Below are 8,382 nucleotides of genomic sequence, written 5' to 3' on the forward strand. Positions count from 1 at the left end.
TTCTGTGCCTCTCCCTCCTGATTGCGGTGCTTAATGAAGTGAAGCATTTCAGTTTGGGTGATTGACTGATTGGACGCATTTCTGTTTAGAGCACATGATCACTTTACACCAACAAATGTTTCAGCCTCAGACACTTGCTATTTGGCCTGGCTTTGGAAAACTTTCAATTGTGGCTTTTTTTTTCCCTGCAGAAATTAGTCATTGTTTTGTGTGCACTCAGGGAGAGCTACTGCACTCCGTTCGCTGGAAATGCATTCTACCTGCGTTCTGCTTTGTGTTAAATTCATTTAAAAACACATGTACGTTTATTATAATCCTCTGTGTAACCTCCAAATCAGTTCGTTTTGTTTTATGTGTGTATGTGTGTTTGCATTTGCAGATCTGGGTGTGTTTGTTTATGTATACAGAACACTATCACTGGTAATCTTTTCTGGTCTGGATTATTGAAGTGGAGGCTCAGGGCGTCCCTTGGGCATGTGAAGCAAAATCAATTTTTCAGGGTTCTATTGAAAATTGCAAACTATCAGATTGTTCTTTTAAGGATAGGTCTCCTACGATTCTGTTGCAATGTAGCGTAACATGTCATTGCACACATCATCTGTGCACCATGACAACAAACATTATGGAGGTTTGATCACTGGAAAGCAACAGATATTTACAGATACAGTGTATACATCAGTTATTTGGCTTAAATTGGTCAATTTTCTTCACATAGCCATAGAATGGCAAACATAATGTACTTTCGATCAATCTAAAATCATACAAAATGGTATGTACTGTAGTTCCTTATGGATGACAACAAGTGTAAAAAAGTAAATGTGACCATTTTTAGCGAACGTTTATCTCTGCTTGAAGCACAGTATTAGATGGTATCTTTACTTTGATTAATTAGATGTTACTTTACAGAGTTCTGCTTTCCTGCATTGTGATAAAGGTAGCTAATTAATGTTAATATAGAGTATCTCACAAATCGTAGTAAATTCTGCTCTTTAAAACAACATAATCCCTAAACAGTGTTTCCTACTAATGTAGATAGACAGATTGACAGTCAGACCAGAGAGATATCTACACAGACAGACAAACAAACATAGAAATACAGACAGATTGAATAACTCTAAAGTTGATGGAAACAGCCTTTTTTTTCCCTGTAGGTTAGGTGGTATGCTTACTTTTCCCTCAGTGGAATAAACCTGCTGTTTAAAACTCAAATGAAGGTGAAGATACCTTCTTTGATCAAACTATCAAAATATTTCCCCGGACAAAACAGGGAAAGCGGGCAGAAAATATTTAGCATGCTGTACATTGCTTACAATATGCAGTGATCATTTCAACTTTTAAATTCAGTCTCTGGGTGGATGGATGTTTTAGGTCATACAGCAGCTCTAAATGTATAGAAAACCTCCCCTGATAACTATTCTCCAGTCTCCTTTCTATCACATTGTTTCTTAGGTTTTCAGTTTATCAAGCACTTACATGTTCATTTAATTTAAAATATTTCTTTAAAAATTCACATACTGGGACATGCAGCATTTATTTATAAGCAAGACATTTAATTCATACTGTATATATGCCTAAAGTGTGAATCTGCTGACAGGTAATTGCTAGGCAATTGAAAAGCCTGAACATTTAAAAACAGTCATTTCATCTTTACTGTCTGTGCTGCAGAGGATCTCTCCAGTGACAGGATATCAGAATCTGAGTGTGATGACCCTCTACTTTATTAAGAATAACTATACATATTGATTATTGGGCAGCAATAATCGTCTTGACATACTGGGCAGCAGACACAACCTCACAGCGATGCCATGTCACTCATTCTGCCTGGTACAATTATCTGCCGTTTTATAAGAACTTTAGCATCAAGTTCCCTGATGCACACCGTCAAACAAAATGAGACATATTTACCTAAAAATAATAACCAGCACTGCGTTAATTGGATCCTTAATATAGCTGTTCATAATAGCACTATTTGAGGTACTGGTGTGTGAAGACTGTAAGGGTGCAAGAGATTATTTCTGTTGGAACCTAAATGGATTTTCTGTCTAAACAAAAGTTGCAACCAAAAGGTTAAAAATGGGAACTCTCATCGACAATTTTTTTTTTGATTCTCATACCCTTCTTATAAAAATAGATTTCTTGGAACGATGTTATTTAGGAGTATCAGTGAGGATGCATTTGGGAAATAATTGGGGTCATGTCTTGTCTAATTGTGGGCAGTTTAATAAATGTGCCCCTTTCACCACACCTCCTCAGCCCTTCAAGTCTTTCTCCATATTGCCTTCCTTCGCAGATTCCTGTTTTTTTTGGGGGAAGTTCATCTTTTCTACTATGTAAATTTTTGGCTTGTCTGATTACCAATTATTTCTAATTGCTGTTGATTGCCATTTAACAAGTTTTTCAGACTCATTCTGCGTGGCTTAGATTAAATATTTTGTAACTCCAAACTAATTTTAGAACAAAAGTTTATTTTCATCTATTTATAATCTAGCTGAAGCTATTCTTTCTAATCTGTTTAGTAATGGATGCCTTCCTGCGTTCTGCTCTTTGCTCTTATAAATAATCACTGAAGCACGTTACTGAATACCGTAAGTAAAATATGACATTAAAAATTCCAATGGGAGCAGCGTGTTTGTGTTGTCTTTGTCGAAATGTAGCTTCAATCCAGGTTTTGTCTCTAAATCTTTCCTTTCTTCCACCTTCAATTCTGAATCTCACCATCTTATTTCTTCGCTTGCTGCTGTACCTGTACAGAGAGCTTAGAATCTCTTTGATATTTCTTTGCATGCAATTGCGATATGCTATTCTTTTCTTTTCTCCCTATTTTCATTAATAGGTACAAACAACCTTGCCGTATTTTTATCTCCCTGCTTGAATCAAAGAATAATTTCAGGACTTGCACTGCGAGCAGGTTTTGTGGAGAGTGTCTTTCGTTGCCTAGCAACTCCAGTCCTAGTAAGGACCAACTTCACGCTACTGTCTGAATTGTGAAGGTAAATTGAGGTGCAATCTGATTTTAAAATAGGTTATATGTAGGCGAGACCTGCTTAGACTAGTCACCATTGATGCTGTGGGGTGGCGTACGTGGGCAACTGAAATTACGCATAAATTATCTGTCCCGGATCCAATCTGTACATCATTTTCTTACTCTGCTTCCCCGAGAAGGTTGAATTCACCTGATCACAAGGATACTGACTGATCAGGGCTCAGAAATGCTCTTCCCCAAGATGCTGGCGCCAAAATGACTTCCCTAACAAGAAGCAAAGGACAAAACTCCAAGAGAGACAACTCACCTTTGTGGACCGTTATATGGGCTTTTAAAAAAACTTAATTTAAATTTAATACAAAATGCCCTGGAAGGTACAATGGTTTTTACGACATAAATAAATACGCCACTCATGCGGCGTGTTGTCATAGTGATGTGCCCTCCAGGGTGTACGAGGGGAGAATGTAGGTGGCTGTTTTCACCACCCATGCCAGCCACGCGGGCTGTCCCCAAGGCAGCCCCAATGAGGGCAAGGGCTCGGCATTCTTCGGCCAGCCTGCAGTGTTTTCTCACGGCGACCTCCGTGCGAAGGAGGAGAAGAGAGCGCCATTGGTTCTGACTGAAGGTGAAATCCCGCCCTGCCTCCCTCGCATTGCCCCCCCTCTTGGCTTAATCTGATTCTCCTCGATGCCCCACTGTGGGTGTCTGTGTTTTGTTCGCCATCACCTTGATTTAAATAGCGTTTTCTGCAACAATCTCTCAGGTGATAATGGCTGCCACCCATGGCTCTCCCATCTGCATCTGCAGCTGAACATGGAAGAAACAGTGGGATCAGCAGCTCGAGAGGGACAAATATTCTGATTATGTATAGACGAAGTCCCCAGTAGCAGCTTCTGATAAAGACACATTCGCGTGTGGCTTTCTGGTCGTTGCACGTACGGAAGTTATTAACAACAATGACAAGTCAATCTCACACAGCTCTTCCTAATCAGCATCATGGCAGAAATCGGCTCTGTATATTGAACACAAACACCTCCCTGCCTCCACCCCATCTCCACCTTGTAGTTGCCCCTGGGTTCACTCCTCTCTGTATGGGGTTCAAGCATACCCATCCTATGGCTGAGAATGGATGCTGCTCATTAACCAAGTGGGTTTAACCATATCAAACGGATCTCACCAAGTATTCCAAACATTCACAAAGCACTCAATTCTTGGATGTTGTTGTCTCTAGTCAAATAGAGATTAGTGCCTCGTATCTAATTCACAATATGTATCAGATAATGTATAAGTAAATGCATGAGTAGTTACAGCTAGCTAGTTACAGGTACAGTAGCTGCGTCAGCATGCGTAGGCTGCAAAAGAACAAGTAAAGGTTTATTCCATGCTGAAGAAAAGATAAAAAAGAGAGTTTCAGTTGTGGAGCCTTCTTCAGGCTTCTTTTCATACGCATAAATACAGTACGTGCACGTATGTTTATTTTTGTCTTTCATAACCTTGAAATGTCTCTGGTTATTATGTGACGTTAACTCACAATTACAGAAAAATAGGGAATAACAAGGCTCTCACAGCCATGGTGACGGAGATGGGGTAGGGGGGCACACAAGGCGCTCTCTGTCTGTCTGCTGTGTCTCCAGATGTACAGTAGCTCTACTGGCCACATTGAAGAAATAACAGCAAGAGACAGACGAAACACATACCTCTCGCCCACCACACCAGAAATCACAACGAGACGTGCATAAAGGAGGAAGTAAACGGGAAACTGTGTTAAAGGCTTATTAACGACTTTAATTCTGTGGCCCTGTTACACCGCAGAGGCCGCTCAGGCTGTGTCTGTTTTTCACCTTGAATTTCTCTGACATTTTGTAAGACCTCATTATCCTCACACTGGCAAACAGACTCAATTTACAAGAAACATAACGAAGCCCTTAATTTGTCCTGTTATTTCAAGATGTTTTGTGCCTGTAAGTTGAAACATCAATGCCTCTAAAAATAGCGAGAGTGAAAGCCCCACTGAAGGCTCTCGGCTCGATCTTCTTTCCCTGTAACTTTCGATTTCAATCTCCCCCACTTCAAGCTGCTCTGTAGGTTAGAACAGCTCAGTCAAAACCCTAAACCGGCTCTGTGGCGTGTATAATTAAATGAACAGATTTCAGTTATTTTTTAAAGTGCGGCTATCAAAGCAGATGGAAGAGGATATTGAGCGGATATCTTTTTCACTTTCACAACACTCACTGGAAAAAGAATCACTGTACGTTTCACCAACAGAACGGCACGGGAACGTATGTTTCTGCACCTGCATTAAATTGTAAACACTGTACGTTAGTTGCGATTTTATCACAGCAATTGTTTTTATTCAACAAAAGGGACTTTTTGAATGATTAATTATCATTGTCGTATTTTTTATAACGTTCTGCCTGTAAGATCTTCTTTGTATTACAGGGCTACTCCACTAGCAGCCCTACAGCAGTTTGATACTACCAGCTCCTTAATTGGTGTATTGATTCTACTAATCATCAGCTAAATAATTAAGGAGAGGGTTGTTGTAAAATTGTGCAATGGAGCAGTTTTTATAGTCTTTACAGGATGAGTTCATTAATTCACATGTTAAACAAATAGCTTTACATTCATGATTTCATCATTTGTGTAATATGCCATCTCTCAGAAGGCAGAATTATGTTGTGAAAGCACTGAAATGCAAAAGAAATGCTGATTCCAAATCAAGAAAAAAGTGCCCAGAAAACAATGATGGGTGCAAGGTTCCTCCAGTCCCCATCCTGAAGATTCACTTCTCGCAGATTTTCAGCTGCTGGTGCTTGACGTGACCTAGAAAATCACAGAGGTCACACAGGTCCTCAAGGAACAGGATTAAGGATACTTGTCTCCCAGTTTTACCCGGACTAAGAACAATAATAATTGTTTTTTAAATTATTTACTTAGATGGTTAATACTCATACGAATCTAACCATCCATCTTCTAATCATGTTGTCCAATACAGGGTGACAGGGGAGCTGAAACCTATCCCAGCAAGCAACAGGCACAAGGCAGGGTACACCATGGACAAGACACACACAGACACAAACACACTCACAGCAGGGCCTGCTTGCCCAGATGATAACTCCTGTATCTATCACACACTGTCCCTTTAACAAGGTGTAGACCCCCCGCCGAAGCACCTAACCAACCTGCTTACCTGTTCCACACACACTGGCCATTTCCTGTTTTAAGACACCCTGTCACAACACAGACTGCTCGGTATTGGACATTCTCTTCTGCTGAGCTGCTTGCTCCCTGCGTCTCATCTTGGGTAACTCTTTCAGGTCTTTTGAACTTACAGTACTTCCCTTAAGCCTCGGCTTGCGGACTTCATTTCTTGTTTTTGTTCTCGGCTTTTTGGGATATTTGATACCTGGCTTCCCGAACTCTGTTTGGCTTTTGACTACGAATTGTGGAAATCGTCTTGGATTTAAAACACTTGGCTTACTTTATCGCATACCTGGCTTATTGGAACTCAGCTTTCTACTCGACTTTGACCTCTGGACTACACTCCTGGCTATAGTGTTTCGCCCTCTGATTATTTCTCTACGCAGGATCCAGTATTCCTCTCAATCTATAATACACGATCATAACACCAGGACCCAATTCACCTGCCAGTAGGTCTTCGGACCAGGAGAAGAAACCTATGTGAACACGGAGAACATACAAACTTCACACAGAATGCAGCACAGGTCCAGAATTGAAATCTGGGTCCCAGAGCTGCAAATTAACAATGCTAACCACTGCGCCACAGTGCCGCCTCATACCAGCCATATGCATTAAAAAAGCACAAAAACTAAAAAAAAGCAGCAACCCCATTTTTAAATGTCTCAAAGCTCATGTGCTGTTGTCTGCCACTTGTTTGTTTACATGCATGGAGCTGTAATGATCATCTCTCCTGGGCGGCAGCTGCTGTAGCACACAGCTGTGCCCCTGGTCATAAACACAGCTTCTTGCCAGGCAATGTCTTCAAAAATCTGAAAGCTAACAAGATCACAGTATAGTAATCCAATGTGGTATTAATGAAAAGGTGAGCACCTGTTACATACTGTACAGTAATTATATCTAAAATCATTGCTTTAGTCCATTTAAGCATTTTCTGGCACAAAATCAGTTTTCCTAACATATCCAGCTTAGAGGAAATGTCTATATATTGAAATCCAGAGAAAATAAAGGAAGGCAAGGGAGTTCAAAGAGCACAATTGGCATTTTTATTTAAGAAGACTCGAAAAAGGTACATTTGAATATGTAAACTATTTCAATCCTCTGCTGGTATTAAAAATGGAATTATTTAATTATCTCTTAAGGCTTAAGGTTAACACCTTCTATCACACGCTGAAATATGCTAAAGCAATTATAAAACAAACTACCATTAAACAAATTGATAGAGCAAATGCTCTTAATACACTCGTATGACCTGAACCAGACCTGATCCTTTAATGGGAGGACATTAGTTAGCAGCTGTAATGCATTATGTATTCCTGTCATCTACACTTGGTAATGGGAAGTATTATCCAATAAGCAAAGAGGAATCTTCTTTTTTCTCAGATCTCAGCTTCACTACAGCTGCCCTCCGCAGCCTCAGTGACATACTTCACTCCAAGTTTGATTTGGTTTCTTTCTGAATGCTGGAATCCTGGATGGTTTAGGAAAACACTGCAGAAAGTGAACTCCACTGCATGGAAGAGGTGTCCTTGTGTCCCCGTCTTGTCTGGCGTTGTCACCCGAGAGAATGGAGCTCTTTCATAGAGGCTGCTTGTCCTCAACACACACCTCGCTGGTAGAACTGGGGAACTAGGCTCAGTCCCTGTCAATGTTTCTTTTGCAACCTGTGGGAAGTGCATTTTGCATTCTCTGAGGATCAGTGGAGAACATCAAAAATTCCACTGCAGCAAAGACACGAATCAGCTGTGCTTTGGATGCTCCAGTCTCCTCTTATCTTCTACATCAAGAGCTGGGCTGCTGCAGTGAGGTGAGTCACCAGGGACCGGTCCCCTGATAGAAGTATGCTCTCTAGTTCATACACTGTCAGATCTTCACCTTGTTCTTCATTTAGTACACTGACTGCACCGGTGGACGACACAAGACCCAGTATTTCCCCCAGGTTTTAACACGCGTGATTTGCAGTCTGCGTAGCTAAACCCTTAAAGTTTTACTTTAATTGCTTTGGGAAACACTGATGCCTTTAGATTATGCCAATATATTCAGAAAAGTATATTTTGAGCAGGAAAAGAACAAAACTGAAGAAGAAAAAGAATCACATATTCCCTTAATCTTTCTAGAACTTGATTTTCTCTATCAAAGCAAAAACTAGTGTGGGTGTATACAGTATATATATATATTCTATTCACATTTGCACAAGTAGA

The sequence above is a fragment of the Lepisosteus platostomus genome, chromosome 10 (genome assembly GCF_059453375.1).
Source record: "Lepisosteus platostomus isolate fLepPlt1 chromosome 10, fLepPlt1.hap1, whole genome shotgun sequence".
Lineage (NCBI taxonomy): Eukaryota > Metazoa > Chordata > Actinopteri > Semionotiformes > Lepisosteidae > Lepisosteus > Lepisosteus platostomus.